Source organism: Macaca mulatta, chromosome 12, assembly GCF_049350105.2.
Source record: "Macaca mulatta isolate MMU2019108-1 chromosome 12, T2T-MMU8v2.0, whole genome shotgun sequence".
NCBI classification, from domain to species: Eukaryota; Metazoa; Chordata; class Mammalia; order Primates; family Cercopithecidae; genus Macaca; species Macaca mulatta.
This window is the reverse complement of record NC_133417.1, coordinates 23,302,573-23,320,190: the sequence shown is the minus strand read 5'-3', so window position 1 is coordinate 23,320,190 and position 17,618 is coordinate 23,302,573. Positions and strand designations below refer to the sequence as shown.

The following is a 17,618-nucleotide window of genomic DNA, read 5'->3' as shown; positions in this document are numbered from 1 at the left end:
GGTATGGATCCTGAAGGGATTAAATCAGAGCAGGTGAGAAATCCATACCTCCTGTTGGCTCACAAATTTGCATGTGGCACCCTCATCCAGGGGTTAATTACATTTCTGTATCTTTCTAATCAGAAAGAAAAGTCTTCAAAGGAGAGGGGCACAGGCTTGGAATGATCTTCCTCTGAATTTCATAGGACTAAAAGCAGTCAGCAAAGCCAGCTCTGTGAAGCCGAGACCTCAGCTGCTGCTGATCTCTACCTAGTCTCTATGTCTGGAAGGTGTGTGGCCCATCAGATGCACTCAAAAAATACTTGCTGAACAAATAAATGAACGCTTGAGTGAAATGGCTGTCTCACTTCACTGCAGACACATTGAATTCTAGTGTCCTCCTCTTTTTCCTTTTCATCAAAATCTGCTTTTACAATTCTGTTTCTGTTTATGCATAAGTGCTTGAAAGCTTAAAGAAGCATTTCCCAAAGCATAAGCACAAGCACTTGCAACCTGCTCCATGGAAAGAAGGTTGTATGTTCACATGAGTTTGGGAAATTGTGCATGCTAGATTCTATTCTTGGTGATTGAAAATACTTACAGAAGTACTAAAGGCCCTTCCTCTTGCAGATAAAAAAATCTGGCTGGCACGGAGGAACTCAAAATTTCCTAAACTTGATTAATTCACTTCACTTTATTTTATTCAATGAGCATTAATGAAACATCTATAATATGTCAGGAAATGGTCTAGGTACAGGGAGTGAGCAGTCAGGTAAGTCTGTGCCCTGTGGAATTTACATTCTAGTGGGGCAGACAGTGAGTGCACAGTAAATAAACAAAAATCTGATGTATCAGATCATGATTAGTACTATGGAGAATCATAAAGAGAGGAGGATAGGAAGGCTCTGACGGGGAATCGCCCTTTAAGAAAATTTTTGAGACAGGGTCTCACTCTGTCATGAGGTTGAAGTACAGTGGTGCAATCATGGCTCACTGCAACCTCTAACTCCTGGGCTCAAGCAACCCTCACACTTCAGCCCCCCAAATAGCTGGGACTGTGGATGAGTGCCACCACGCCCAGCAGGAGTTGCCATTTTAAGTTGAGTGGTTAGTGGTTACTTTAAGGTGATGTTTGAGCATAGACCTGAAGGAGGTGAGTGAAGGATCCCCTGGGGGAAAAGACATTCAGGCGAGGGAAGCAGCAAGGCAAAGGCTCTGAGGAAGGGACATTTCTGGAGCATATGAGGAAACCAAGATGGCCAGCACAGTGGGTAGATCCAGGATGGGAAGAAATAAAGGAGAAAGGTCAGCGACGTGACAGTGGAGGGGCTAGGTTGCATAAACTGTATTTAACTACAAAAGTGCTTTCCTTTTTCTTCAAGTACAATCTCTTAAAATGCTGACTGAGAAGTGCTGCCCTTGCTGTGAATCCTCTTTGTCCTCCTGCCCAGTAAATCACACAATTAAAAAGAAAAGAAAGAAAAAATACATAAGCAAGAACCTGTTTCCTCATTTGTAAAAGGGGAAATATAATATCTTCCTTTCAAAGTTATTTGAAGGATGAAATAAAATAAATTTTATATGATGACAGATATGTGGTTACGGCTCAATAAATGTTAGATCTCTGCATCCTCTCTCCTTCTCACTTCGTCTCCCACAAACCTCATTGTCAAGCTGCTGTCATCTATAAGCACCAAGTGCAGAATCAGAAAAGTCATACCAGGCCGCGCGCGGTGGCTCATGCCTGTAATCTCAGCTCTTTGGGAGGCTGAGGCGGGCGGATCACGAGGTCAGGAGTATCGGATCAGGAGGTCAGGAGTTTCACCAACGTGAAACTTGCAGATAAAAAAATCTGGCTGGCACGGAGGAACTCAAAATGTCTCTACTAAAAATACAAAAATATTAGCGAGGCGTGGTGGTGGGCGCCTCTAATCCCAGCTACTCAGGAGGCTGAGGCAGGAGAATCACTTGAACCCGGGAGGCAGAGGTTGCAGTGAGCCGAGATAGAGCCACTGCACTCCAGCCTGGGCAACAGAGTGAGATTCCATCTCAAAAAAAAGTCAGAGCAGAGCAACCACTGAAGGTGGACAGAAACAAACCAAAACTGTAGTGCACCATATGCAGTAGGTTTCACTAATTAAAGATGAGGAGAAAGAAAAAATTCCAATGCCAAAAGAATGAAGAGTAGACGAACCAGCAGGGATCAGGGCTGTGGGCTGTGCACGCGGCTCGGTGTTTCAGGACAAGGCACAAGGGGGCTGCAGGGCGCCGAGAGTGAAGATGGCGCCTGGCATTTCCAGAGAGACTTCTTGGAATGGGGAAGGTCAGAGGTGTCTGAGGGTTCATGGGAAGATGATTGGGCATTTTTGACATCTCATATTGAATAGTATTAAATGCCCTGGCTGGAAATGTGGGTATATATAGCTTCTGACAACAAAATATTGGCAAACTCAGGTAAAATTAGAGTTTCTGTTTCCTCATATCATAATGAATAAATTATAAGACTCTGTCAATCTGATAGTTATGAAAATGTACCTCATTGATATTTTACTCTGTATCTCCCCAATTAATGTTATTGAGCATCTTTTCATGTTTGTTGGAAATTGGTGTTTAATTCATTGACATTATTGAGGTTACTTGTATGCCTGCTCTGATTTCTTTCATGTAGTGCTTCCATTTTATTTCACTCTTGCTCTATTGATAATTATTTTTACTGTTGCCAGTGTTTTGGTATTACAAGCAATATTTCAATGAATAATCTCCCATCCATGTCATCATGTACATGTTTGGGTATATTTGTTAGATAAATCCCTAGAAGCAAATAGCTGGAGCCAAAGTATGTGTATTTATAATAATTTTTAGGAAATATATTTTATTTTATTCTGTAGTAGGCAATAGAAGAACATATTATATATTTTTAAAAGTATCAAAGGGTTAAATTGTGAAAATTAAGTCTTCAGTCAACCTCTTCTCACCTAGCCACCAGTAAATATTGCTACCAGCTTGTTAAGAAATCCCTCAGAAATATTCCATACATATATAAGCAACTGTGTACATTGGAGAATTTCTTTCATCTAAGTGGATTTGTGTTTTCTTCTGCATTGTAGTTTATAGAAAGGCTATATAGCTCTTGCCAGGACACTAAATAAAGCAGAGACGCTAGGCTTTGATGTGAATGTTTCTGATAGGAACGTAACTCCTTGTTATCTTGTCATTTACTGTTAGCCATTCACTGTCATCATGATGCATGTCACCAACAAAGTGATTATTTCTTTAATTTCAGAATGCTTAACACTTCACTCTGGAGGGAAAGCTGGCTGTCAATATGAGGCCGTTGCTACACATTTTTCAACTTGCTTCAGTCTGGATTGGTTGCTTTCTCTATTTGGTACACAAAAGTTATTCTGGGATGCTTTGTTGCCACCATTTTGGGAATTTTCTTTGCTTCTTACTTTTCTTCCTCGTTTTCATGAAAACTTCCAGTAGTTTTTCAGAGAAAGGTGTGTATAGGAGATAAACAACTTGAGATCTTCTTAGTTACAAAATATTTTCAATTTATTTTTATTCTTGACTGATAGTTTAGCTGGGTATTAAATTCTACCCTGGTGATTGTTTTTCTTCAGACTTTTGAAAGCATTAATACAGCGTCCAAGGTCACTTTTGAGAACTCTGAAGACAGTTGTCTTAGTTTCCTTTTATCTTGATGTGTTTAAAATCTTCTAATGTCTCCAATAAGCTAAATTGTCACAATATTATGCCTTGGTTTATTACTCATTTTCCTGGGTTTTTTTGAGACTTTTCTTTTCTTTTTCTCTTGAGACGGAGTCTCACTCTGTTGCCAAGGCTGGAGTGCAGTGGCTTGATCTCAGCTCACTGCAACTTCCTCTTCCCACTTCCTGGGTTCAAGTGATTCTCATGCCTCAGCCTCTGGTGTAGCTAGGATTACAGGTGGGCACCACCACACTCAGCCAGTTTTTTCTTTTTACAGTAGAGACGTGTTGTCATGTCTTGTTGGTCAGGCTGGTCTCAAACTTCTGGCCTCAAGTGATCCGCCCACCTCAGCCTCCCAAAGTGCTGGGATTACAGGCATGAGCCACTGCACTGGACCTTGTGAGACTTTTCAATATGAAAACTGTCTTTTAGTTTTGGTAATTTTTTTGAACTAGTTTATTCACGATTTCTTCTATCTATTTTCTTCATTTTCTCTTGCAGGAATGGTTATAACTTAAATTTGTTTTTCTGGGTTGAATCTTTAGTTTACTTACCTCTTCTTTCTTAGTTTTATGTTTGTACTTTATTTTCTGGAAATTTCTTCAAGTTTTTTTTTCTCTCTATAAAGTTTTGATTTCTGCCACCATACTTTTGATTTCTAAGAGTTGCTCTAATTTGTGTTCTGAATTTTCTTTTTTAGAACATCTTGTTCTTGCTTCATTTGCTTCAGAATTAACCATCACTCTCTCTTTTATCCTCTTTATAGAAAAAATGATCTCCAGATTTCTACTTGGTTTGTGAGGGTCCATGATTGAATGATATGGAGTTGGAGATGATATTTAGAGACATGATTACTTCTTGACTTGATTCTTCCTCATTTTAAGTGCCCCCTTTCACTGCTAACTTCATAAATATGTGGCGCTATCAGTTCCTGCAAGTTTTGAGGATTATCTGGTATAAATTAAGTTGATTTTTTACATTATTCACTGTAGATTCAGAACTTTGCTGTCTTTCATTAATTTTCTTTCCAGGTTCCAAAATATTTTTGCTTTTGCTACTTTTTATATTCTCATTCTCTTTGTGGTTATACATCTTTTTATCCTTTTGTTTTAAATTTAGAGATGTTTTAAGAAGGTGTTATGACTGAATGTTTGTGTTGCCTAAGTTCGTATGTTGAAGTTATAACCTCCAATGTGATAGTATTTGGAGGTGGGAACGTTGGAAGGTAGTTAGGTTTAGACAAGGTCATTAGGATGAGGTCTCAATGACAGAATTATAATGTCCTTATAAAAAGAGAAAGAAAAAACAGGCATCATTGTCTTCATGTGAGCATACAGTGCAAAGACTGCTATCTGTAAGCCAGGAAGAGGCCCTCACTAGTAACTAAATTTCTAGCACCTTGATCTTGGACTTCCCAGCCTCATAGTCTACCCAGGACTGTGATAAATGAATGGCTGTTGTTGAAGCTACCCAGTCTATGGAATTTTGTTATAGCAGCCTAAGCTGACTAATACAAAGGATGTAAAATTAGATTTGTATTTTTAATCCACCATCTTAACCTGGAACCTCCTTGACATGTTAGTTTTTTGGGGAAGAGCAGGAATTGAGGAAAGTCCAGAGCATAAGATACTGCTGAAAGGAGAACACTAAAATATGGTTAGGGTAGGTGCACCTGGGGAATCTGGGAGAAGCATGAATACCCTTGTTATCTTTCAGGGATGAGAAAGAGCAATGGGACTCACTGAGGGTAAGTATCACCTGCTTACTAAGAAATCAAAGTATATACTTACACTAAGAAATCAAAGTATCAGCCTTTGATTTCTTAGCATTTTGGAGCGAAGGTATGGCTTTACAACATGCAGAAAAGTGAGGGAGACAGGATGTTTTCTGCTGTGAAGATGTATCAAAGACAACTCCATTGCCAGTTTTAAGAGGTAGTGGCTAAATTTAAAATGGGACGTATTCTGTGTAGGCATGTGCTGGTAATGAATGGCTCAGCATGTAATTGCACACTTCCTTGTGGCATATTTTTAAGTATTGTATTTGCAGATGACCTTTTACAGAGGTAAATTGCATATAAGGAGCTGTAAGTGCCACATTTAATAATGCTTCAGGGACATTATGAAGAAAGTAACAGTTATTATTCGGTGATCGCCTGCCATTATTAACTTACAGGCAGGTTACTGAGCAGTGACCAACGCTCAGCAACAGATGTCTCCTCCAGCTTTAAGAACTGATCACAACTAGCCACGGCATATGCAAGATGTTAAGGGAAAAAAGTAGAAAAAATAAGGTAGGAAAAGAAAAATGTCTGGACTAGGAAAACCTAAATTACTCGCATTAAAAACATATTGATAAATGTTTCACTTTTAAAAAGACGCAACGATCTTTGAACTGGCCTGAGGTGTAGGGAATCCTAGGTCTGTACCTGAGTTGGTTCATTTCCAGTTTTCTCCATTGCGTACACTGAGGGTCATTTTTCTGGAGATTTCCTATTTAGCTCATCTCACATACAGTAACTAAATTAAAATATCACTGGCATTCTTACTAGTGAAAAATCTTGAAGTGGCTCTTTTTTTTAAAAATTTATTTATTATTATTATACTTTAAGTTGTAGGGTACATGTGCATAACGTGCAGGTTTGTTACATATGTATACTTGTGCCATGTTGGTGTGCTGCACCCATCAACTCATCATTTACATCAGGTATAACTCCCAATGCAATCCCTCCCCCCTCCCCCCTCCCCATGATAGGCCCCTGTGTGTGATGTTCCCCTTCCTGAGTCCAAGTGATCTTATTGTTCAGTTCCTACCTATGAGTGAGAACATGTGGTGTTTGGTTTTCTGTTCTTGTGATAGTTTGCTAAGAATGATGGTTTCCAGCTGCATCCATGTCCCTACAAAGGACGCAAACTCATCCTTTTTGATGGCTGCATAGTATTCCATGGTGTATATGTGCCACATTTTCTTAATCCAATCTGTCACTGATGGACATTTGGGTTGATTCCAAGTCTTTGCTATTGTGAATAGTGCTGCAATAAACATACGTGTGCATGTGTCTTTATAGCAGCATAATTTATAATCCTTTGGGTATATACCCAGTAATGGGATGGCTGGGTCATATGGTACATCTAGTTCTAGATCCTTGAGGAATCGCCATACTGTTTTCCATAATGGTTGAACTAGTTTACAATCCCACCAACAGTGTAAAAGTGTTCCTATTTCTCCACATCCTCTCCAGCACCTGTTGTTTCCTGACTTTTTAATGATCGCCATTCTAACTGGTGTGAGATGGTATCTCATTGTGGTTTTGATTTGCATTTCTCTGATGGCCAGTGATGATGAGCATTTTTTCATGTGTCTGTTGGCTGTATGAATGTCTTCTTTTGAGAAATGTCTGTTCATATCCTTTGCCCACTTTTTGATGGGGTTGTTTGTTTTTTTCTTGTAAATTTGTTTGAGTTCTTTGTAGGTTCTGGATATTAGCCCTTTGTCAGATGAGTAGATTGCAAAAATTTTCTCCCATTCTGTAGGTTGCCTGTTCACTCTGATGGTAGTTTCTTTTGCTGTGCAGAAGCTCTTTAATTTAATGAGATCCCATTTGTCAATTTTGGCTTTTGCTGCCATTGCTTTTGGTGTTTTAGACATGAAGTCTTTGCCCATGCCTATGTCCTGAATGGTACTACCTAGGTTTTCCTCTAGGATTTTTATGGTATTAGGTCTAACATTTAAGTCTCTAATCCATCTTGAATTAATTTTCGTATAAGGAGTAAGGAAAGGATCCAGTTTCAGCTTTCTACTTATGGCTAGCCAATTTTCCCAGCACCATTTATTAAATAGGGAATCCTTTCCCCATTTCTTGTTTCTCTCAGGTTTGTCAAAGATCAGATGGCTGTAGATGTGTGGTATTATTTCTGAGGACTCTGTTCTGTTCCATTGGTCTATATCTCTGTTTTGGTACCAGTACCATGCTGTTTTGGTTACTGTAGCCTTGTAGTATAGTTTGAAGTCAGGTAGCGTGATGCCTCCAGCTTTGTTCTTTTGACTTAGGATTGTCTTGGAGATGCGGGCTCTTTTTTGGTTCCATATGAACTTGAAAGCAGTTTTTTCCAATTCTGTGAAGAAACTCATTGGTAGCTTGATGGGGATGGCATTGAATCTATAAATTACCTTGGGCAGTATGGCCATTTTCATGATATTGATTCTTCCTATCCATGAGCATGGTATGTTCTTCCATTTGTTTGTGTCCTCTTTGATTTCACTGAGCAGTGGTTTGTAGTTCTCCTTGAAGAGGTCCTTTACATCCCTTGTAAGTTGGATTCCTAGGTATTTTATTCTCTTTGAAGCAATTGTGAATGGAAGTTCATTCCTGATTTGGCTCTCTGTTTGTCTGTTACTGGTGTATAAGAATGCTTGTGATTTTTGCACATTAATTTTGTATCCTGAGACTTTGCTGCAGTTGCTTATCAGCTTAAGGAGAATTTGGGCTGAGACAATGGGGTTTTCTAAATATACAATCATGTCATCTGCAAACAGGGACAGTTTGACTTCTTCTTTTCCTAACTGAATACCCTTGATTTCTTTCTTTTGCCTAATTGCCCTAGCCAGAACTTCCAACACTATGTTGAATAGGAGTGGTGAGAGAGGGCATCCCTGTCTTGTGCCAGTTTTCAAAGGGAATTTTTCCAGTTTTTGCCCATTCAGTATGATATTGGCTGTGGGTTTGTCATAAATAGCTCTTATGATTTTGAGGTACGTTCCATCAATACTGAATTTATTGAGCGTTTTTAGCATGAAGGGCTGTTGAATTTTGTCAAAAGCCTTTTCTGCATCTATTGAGATAATCATGTGGTTCTTGTCTTTGGTTCTGTTTATATGCTGGATTATGTTTATTGATTTGCGAATGTTGAACCAGCCTTGCATCCCAGGGATGAAGCCCACTTGATCATGGTGGATAAGCTTTTTGATGTGTTGCTGAATCCGGTTTGCCAGTATTTTATTGAGGATTTTTGCATCAATGTTCATCAGGGATATTGGTCTAAAATTCTCTTTTTTTGTTGTGTCTCTGCCAGGCTTTGGTATCAGGATGATGTTGGCCTGATAAAATGAGTTAGGGAGGATTCCCTCTTTTTCTATTGATTGGAATAGTTTCAGAAGGAATGGTACCAACTCCTCCTTGTACCTCTGGTAGAATTCAGCTATGAATCCATCTGGTCCTGGACTTTTTTTGGTTGGTAGGCTATTAATTATTGCCTCAATTTCAGAGCCTGCTATTGGTCTATTCAGGGATTCAACTTCTTCCTGGTTTAGTCTTGGAAGAGTGTAAGTGTCCAGGAAATTATCCATTTCTTCTAGATTTTCCAGTTTATTTGCGTAGAGGTGTTTATAGTATTCTCTGATGGTAGTTTGTATTTCTGTGGGGTCGGTGGTGATATCCCCTTTATCATTTTTAATTGCGTCGATTTGATTCTTCTCTCTTTTCTTCTTTATTAGTCTTGCTAGTGGTCTGTCAATTTTGTTGATCTTTTCAAAAAACCAAGTCCTGGATTCATTGATTCTTTGGAGAGTTTTTTGTGTCTCTATCTCCTTCAGTTCTGCTCTGATCTTAGTTATTTCTAGCCTTCTGCTAGCTTTCGAATGTGTTTGCTCTTGCTTCTCTAGTTCTTTTAATTGTGATGTTAGAGTGTCAATTTTAGATCTTTCCTGCTTTCTCTTGTGTGCATTTAGTGCTATAAATTTCCCTCTACACACTGCTTTAAATGTGTCCCAGAGATTCTGGTATGTTGTATCTTTGTTCTCATTGGTTTCAAAGAACATCTTTATTTCTGCCTTCATTTCGTTATGTACCCAGTAGTCATTCAGGAGCAGGTTGTTCAGTTTCCATGTAGTTGAGCGGTTTTGATTGAGTTTCTTAGTCCTGAGTTCTAGTTTGATTGCACTGTGGTCTGAGAGACAGTTTGTTATAATTTCTGTTCTTGTACATTTGCTGAGGAGTGCTTTACTTCCAATTACGTGGTCGATTTTGGAGTAAGTACAATGTGGTGCTGAGAAGAATGTATATTCTGTTGATTTGGGGTGGAGAGTTCTATAGATGTCTATTAGGTCTGCTTGCTGCAGAGATGAGTTCAATTCCTGGATATCCTTGTTAACTTTCTGTCTCGTTGATCTGTCTAATGTTGACAGTGGAGTGTTGAAGTCTCCCATTATTATTGTATGGGAGTCTAAGTCTCTTTGTAAGTCTCTAAGGACTTGCTTGATGAATCTGGGTGCTCCTGTATTGGGTGCATATATATTTAGGATAGTTAGCTCTTCCTGTTGAATTGATCCCTTTACCATTATGTAATGGCCTTCTTTGTCTCTTTTGATCTTTGATGGTTTAAAGTCTGTTTTATCAGAGACTAGGATTGCAACCCCCGCTTTTTTTTGTTCTCCATTTGCTTGGTAAATCTTCCTCCGTCCCTTTATTTTGAGCCTATGTATGTCTCTGCGTGTGAGATGGGTCTCCTGAATACAGCAGACTGATGGGTCTTGACTCTTTATCCAGTTTGCCAGTCTGTGTCTTTTAATTGGAGCATTTAGTCCATTTACATTTAAGGTTAAGATTGTTATGTGTGAACTTGATCCTGCCATTATGATATTCACTGGTTATTTTGCTCGTTAGTTGATGCAGTTTCTTCCTAGCCTCGATGGTCTTTACATTTTGGCATGTTTTTGCAATGGCTGGTACCGGTTGTTCCTTTCCATGTTGAGTGCTTCCTTCAGGGTCTCTTGTAAGGCAGGCCTAGTGGTGACAAAATCTCTAAGCATTTGCTTATCTGTAAAGGATTTTATTTCTCCTTCACTTATGAAACTTAGTTTGGCTGGATATGAAATTCTGGGTTGAAAATTCTTTTCTTTAAGAATGTTGAATATTGGCCCCCACTCTCTTCTGGCTTGTAGAGTTTCTGCCAAGAGATCTGCTGTTAGTCTGATGGGCTTCCCTTTGTGGGTAACCCGACCTTTCTCTCTGGCTGCCCTTAAGATTTTTTCCTTCATTTCAACTTTGGTGAATCTGGCAATTATGTGTCTTGGAGTTGCTCTTCTCGAGGAGTATCTTTGTGGCGTTCTCTGTATTTCCTGGATTTGAATGTTGGCCTGCCCTACTAGGTTGGGGAAGTTCTCCTGGATGATATCCTGAAGAGTGTTTTCCAACTTGGTTCCATTTTCCCCCTCACTTTCAGGCACCCCAATCAGACGTAGATTTGGTCTTTTTACATAATCCCATACTTCTTGCAGGCTTTGTTCATTTCTTTTTGTTCTTTTTTCTTTTGGTTTCTCTTCTCGCTTCATTTCATTCATTTGATCCTCAATCGCAGATACTCTTTCTTCCAGTTGATCGAGTCGGTTACTGAAGCTTGTGCATTTGTCACGTATTTCTCGTGTCATGGTTTTCATCTCTTTCATTTCGTTTATGACCTTCCCTGCATTAATTACTCTAGCCATCAATTCTTCCACTTTTTTTTCAAGATTTTTAGTTTCCTTGCGCTGGGTACGTAATTCCTCCTTTAGCTCTGAGAAATTTGATGGACTGAAGCCTTCTTCTCTCATCTCGTCAAAGTCATTCTCCGTCCAGCTTTGATCCGTTGCTGGCGATGAGCTGCGCTCCTTTGCCGGGGGAGATGCGCTCTTATTTTTTGAATTTCCAGCTTTTCTGCCCTGCTTTTTCCCCATCTTTGTGGTTTTATCTGCCTCTGGTCTTTGATGATGGTGATGTACTGATGGGGTTTTGGTGTAGGTGTCCTTCCTGTTTGATAGTTTTCCTTCTAACAGTCAGGACCCTCAGTTGTAGGTCTGTTGGAGATTGCTTGAGGTCCACTCCAGACCCTGTTTGCCTGGGTATCAGCAGCAGAGGCTGCAGAAGATAGAATATTTCTGAACAGTGAGTGTACCTGTCTGATTCTTGCTTTGGAAGCTTCCTCTCAGGGGTGTACTCCACCCTGTGAGGTGTGGGGTGTCAGACTGCCCCTAGTGGGGGATGTCTCCCAGTTAGGCTACTCAGGGGTCAGGGACCCACTTGAGCAGGGAGTCTGTCCCTTCTCAGATCTCAACCTCCGTGTTGGGAGATCCACTGCTCTCTTCAAAGCTGTCAGACAGAGTCGTTTGCGTCTGCAGAGGTTTCGGCTGTGTTTGTTATTGCCCTGTCCCCAGAGGTGGAGTCTACAGAGACAGGCAGGTTTCCTTGAGCTGCTGTGAGCTCCACCCAGTTCGAGCTTCCCAGCAGCTTTGTTTACCTACTTAAGCCTCAGCAATGGCGGGCGCCCCTCCCCCAGCCTCGCTGCTGCCTTGCCGGTAGATCACAGACTGCTGTGCTAGCAATGAGGGAGGCTCCGTGGGTGTGGGACCCTCCCGGCCAGGTGTGGGATATGATCTCCTGGTGTGCCTGTTTGCTTAAAGTGCAGTATTGGGGTGGGAGTTACCCGATTTTCCAGGTGTTGTGTGTCTCAGTTCCCCTGGCTAGGAAAAGGGATTGCCTTCCCCCTTGCGCTTCCCAGGTGAGGCAATGCCTCGCCCTGCTTCAGCTCTCGCTGGTCGGGCTGCAGCAGCTGACCAGCACCAATCGTCCGGCACTCCCCAGTGAGATGAACCCAGTACCTCAGTTGAAAATGCAGAAATCACTGGTCTTCTGTGTTGCTCGCGCTGGGAGTTGGAGACTGGAGCTGTTCCTATTCGGCCATCTTGCTCCGCCCCCCTTTTTTTTCTTGTTTTTACTACCTAGAGAATGAAGTCAAAATTCTTTGATCTAATCCTCAAGACTCCATAGTGTGAATTTTGCAAGGCGACACCCCCGACTCCCCACTCCTTACTTCTAGGGTTTTCTGTTTAGGGCAGATTGCTGTCCTTTTTGTCTTTTAATGTAGTATGTTCATTCCCAATTTCCTACTTTTGTTGTAACATTCTGACCTCCCTTCTGAATTATTCTACCCCAGGCCTCAACAAACTTCTGTAAAGGGTCAGCTACTAAGCATTTTCAGCTCTGTGGGCCACATGGTCTCTGTTGCAACTACTTGATTCCATTTGCTATTGTTGCATGAAAGCACCATAGATACCATGCAAACAACGGGGTGGGGCTGGATGCGATTTTTGGTTGTTATAGTTTACTGACCTCTGCTTTAGCCTCCTGAATCCTGCTGTTCTTGAAAATCCCAAACTCCATGAACTCCCTGAGACTATCCTAACACATCATCTCGTCACGTCCCTGAATGTGCCAAGACTTCCACATCATTGCCTTCAGAGTTGCTGCCCAGTCTCAGCCTGGCTAGTGTGCTTCCCTGGCTTTTTTTTTTTTTTTTTTTTTAAGGGTTTTCTTTTTCTCTGTTTCCTGGTCTTATGTCAGAAGCTGAACCAGGACTGGAACTGAGGGTTCCTTTTTTTGTTTCTCTCTTGTCTTTCCTATAGTATTTTCTTTACCCTCTCATGATGCTTAAATATATCACACTAGATCAAATTAAAGGCAGTTTAAGAGCTCAGATCACTACTGTCCCAAGTCCATTATTATTAGTTCTCAGTTCAGCTTTCTTTCCTCACTTACATCAGACCCAGAAAGACACACAAATATAATCTCCTCGGGGTTGCCAAGGATTGGTGCAGAGATCAAGTCAGAGATGGAGGTGTGGAAAAATTTAGGTAAAGATCTCTCTCTTCCTTTCATCTTCTTTCAATGAAACACCACCAACAACAAAACAAATATGAAGTACACAAGAAAATCCTCGCTAATCTATTTTTGAAAGAATGCTTTTCTTCTATGCTTTCTCCTGCCACCTGAGAGATAAAATGATTGAATTAATGAATCAGTATAGATCAATAGTAATCATGGATGTGTTTAGTCAGCCCTGGGTTCTTTGCAATTCTGGGTTTCTAATAAAATATTCAGGCTTATTTTCCCAGTCTGAGTTCTCATATTTTTATGTGACATCTTGAGTATTTGGACTCAGGTAGTAACAAATGTTATATCTGCTGGGTGAGATGTTCAATGTGAGTCATCATGGCCTGGAAAACCTTACGGTTCCATTTTTCCTTTTAGCAAGCTTTCCAGATATTCTATGAGAACTTACAGAAAATAAATTTCAATAGAGACATCCACACCCACAAGGTTTAAAAACATGGAGCATAAACATATGAGAGTCAACATGATTTATTCTTCATTTTAGCTATTAGATAAAATGTGAATATGAAATTAGCAAATTAAATTAGATTGATATCTCGTCTGGTTAGTAACATAATAATAATAGTTCAGTGAAGACTGTTAGTAATTTTTATACCCCATATGACTAGTTCTTGTTTATAAGATGGCCTCTAAGGAAAGGAAATGCAGAGCCATCCATTACCAGCAGGCAGAAAGTGTGTGACTTTTTAAGCACCCAGTGGTGTCGATGGGTCACATTAACACCCGATTAGGCATCCATGTCATCATTAAAGTCACAGAGACAGGGTGCGCCCTACAAGAAAGATAGCTGTTATTATAATCGTTAGAACAAGGCGTGAGAATCTCTCATCTGACATCCTCCTGGGTGTTTTCTATCACAACTCCCACCTGTTACCTCACTTCTTATTGTATCATTACTTAGAAAAATGATGGTAGTGTGACTTGAGGTGAAGCCTTTTGAATTTTCATTAAAAGAAAAAAAAATCATTATAAAAACCATGTTATATATTCAGTGATACCTCTCTCACTTTTTCTTACTTGAAAATGACATGAATAATTTGGGAAAAATAAACTCATTATGTCATACTGGGATTTCAATATTAAATTATATTATTTTGAAACCATATGAAACTGCCATTTAGACAGTCAAAAAGAGTTGAAAATTAGCAATTTCATATGGTTCAACTTAATAAGAGCTGTTACTCATTGATCATTGTTTGTGTCAGAAAAATCTATGAAAAATATCCTTATTTCCTTATTAATCTTCATAATCATCACAAGTAGTGATAGTAAATCTCCATCAGTTCCCATCCTCCTACCTTTGCCAAAGTCACCTCACATGGACCTTCTTAGGCAAATGAAGTTTCAAGATCAGTCCTCCATCCCATTCCCTGCCCTTCACTTCCTACACTATCCCTCTCTTACAATTGCCTCTCCGAAGCTCTCTTTTATGGAAACGTTTGTGATGGTACTGCCTGAGACACAGGCATTGTTATCACACACGCTTAACAGATTGGGAAATGGAGGCTTAGGGAATCAGGAAGGAAGAGAATTAGAGCAGAAATTAAGCAGGATTTGAACCCAGGTCATCTTGGCTTAAAATTCTGAGCTTCTTCAACAGTTGCCATAGTATCTCTATGCTTGATGACTCAATCACCTGATATAAAGCACGTGAAGGTGACCAAATTGCTAGAATTAACCCTATTCATATAGTCATGTCAGATCAATAGAAATATTACTTTGTCCTTGTCCTCATGTAATGTCAAAGATCGATGAAACCTCAGAAATGACCTGATGGTTCAGTGTCCCTAGGGGAATTTGCTGCAAGTGAAATATTCCAGACCCCTTCTCCGAAGATTCTGAATCTAAGTCGGGGATGAGTCCACAAAGATTTACTTTTCTATAACCACGTCAGGTGAGCCCAGTGAGAAACTTCAGGAAAATCTTGGATAAATGTTAACCTAGTCCAATTGCCTTATTTTATTTATTTTTAAAAAATGTTTTTCATTTAAAATTTTTTTCTTCAGGTCAGATGGGTAATGTGCCAGTTTGAGGGTGGCACGTCTCACACACGTGCGTGAACACCCACTCATCTACGCTCATGAACTACAAAAGGATCGATTGCCTTATTTTATAGATGAAGAAAGTCACTTGATATGTGAAGCTACTTAATTTACTGCTCTGTTGGTACCATTGGTACTAGGACTAAATTTGGGTCTCTAAACCCATAATCAAGTGGACTGATTCCTAAACTTTAACCACAGGCCCCAGAAATGCAGGTGTAGTGAGCATTATTAAAGGTTAAATAAATAACAGGAGTCACACATGCAGTATTTATCAACAAGCACAGCAATGACCTTTTGATTGAAAGTGGATCTGTTATTAGGCCTCCACTTGCCAGCTAGCCTAGCTCAGCTGGGGGCACCAGAAGTCAGTTCAGGCCTAAAAGTAATCAAACTGAAGACTAGATGAAACTTATAATGAAATCTTCAAACAGAACCTTCCCCAAAAGTCACCATTTCCAGACTAGTCTGGGTTGGAAATACCAGCTTCAGGTTTTTAGAGTAAACATGTAAACCATGTCCTCTGTAGAAATGGACCTATAACAAGCCTGATCTTTGGACCTCCTAAGGGATGCCATGTGTTTGGACAAGGTCGTGGATTTATCCAATCAAATGCTTACTTGAGTGGTTTTAGAGCAGTTCCTTGTATGTGGTGAAAAGGCAGACTGAACAAGAATCTCCAGATCAGAAATATGGGGAGGGGTCAGGAGAGTATAATAAATTCCTTCCCAATACACACTAGTACCATGTGGATGGTAGCTGTGAGCTCCTTGCATTTAGGGAAATGGTCACTTGGTGTGTGATACAGTACCTGCACCTCCATGCAAGACTGTAGACATGGGGAGCCTTTACTTCCATCTGGGAGCATGCTATGTTGCCTCTGTCAATAACTATCTCTATAAATTTTAAAATTTCGGTTCAGATATAACTTTTGCATCCTTTATCTGTGGCTGTTGGTGTCTTTCCATTAATCATGTCCCATGGCCCTGTTGTGATAACAATGCACCCACAGTCCTCAGTTCATGTAAGCACATACAGTGAATAGTAATGAAGATGGTGGTTTGGACATGCCACTTCTATTTCTGCAAGCCTCCATAAATCCAAGGCAAGGTTCTAAGGTGCCTGCTGGTGCTCCATAGAATTCTCTTCTGAACCCAGTTCTTTAGTCTCTATATCTTTTTAGTCTTTGTTTCATCATCCTCTGCCCTCTTGATGTTGTTAGTCTATTTAACAGACATCTATTCTTTAGGCATCTAAGCCTCCATTCCATCTGGAAAGCTGTCTATACTTTTGTGAAGACCTGGATGATCCCTGTCCACTGCCCATGGTCAAGGGTGAGGGGCGGCTCAGCAGGCACATCCCTGCTCTTACCTGCTGCCTCCCTTCCCTGCTTGTTGGTTAATTGTGCTCAGTGCCCTTTGAGGTAGGGCTCCAGCATGCCCCGATGTCCGCAATTCTCTCTCAACCAAGACTTCAGCACAGCACAAGGAGTGTTTTGATTTTTTTGTTTGTTTTTGAGATAGAGTTTCGCTCTTAATGCCTAGGCTGGAGTGCAATGGCACAATCTCAGCTTATTGCAACCTCTGCCTCCTGGGTTCAAGTGATTCTCCTGACTCAGCCTCCTGAGTAGCTGGGATTACAGGTGTCTGCCACCATGTCCAGCTAATTTTTTGTATTTTTAGTAGAAACGGGATTTCACCATGTTGGCCAGGCTGGTCTCGAGTTCTTGATCTCAGGTGGATCCACCCTCTTCGGCCTCCCAAAGTGCTGGGATTGCAGGTGTGAGCCACCGCGCCTGGCCAGCACGAGGTGTTTTGAGGTATATTGACAACTGGAAATAACTAATATGGGTGCTCACAGAATCAACTATAACATGATTTAACTAAAAATCTGCCCCTTTCAATTCCAACATTTGATTTTCGGGCAAATCAGTTATTTCTTAGGAAATTAAAAACTAAATTCTCATAGGATTTCAGAAATGACTCTGATTTCAAAGTGTAAACTGCCTGAAAGCCTGAACTAACCACTTAACATGAATTACATCCCAAAACTCTAATTCAGAAATATTATGTTACCTACTTTGTAAAAATCTTTCTGTGGTGTGGTACTTAGCCCTTGGGTCACTTCTGACCACCAACATGGAGAAATAAAACATTTTTATGTGATTGTCTTCTTTTCCTCAT

The 17,618-nt window shown here is 40.3% G+C and overlaps 1 pseudogene; it reads right to left on the bottom strand.

Moving 5' to 3' along the window:
- Positions 1 to 15,398: 15,398 nt before the first annotated feature.
- LOC114671649 (small nucleolar RNA U13) lies at positions 15,399 to 15,490 on the bottom strand (annotated as a pseudogene).
- Positions 15,491 to 17,618: the final 2,128 nt, after the last annotated feature.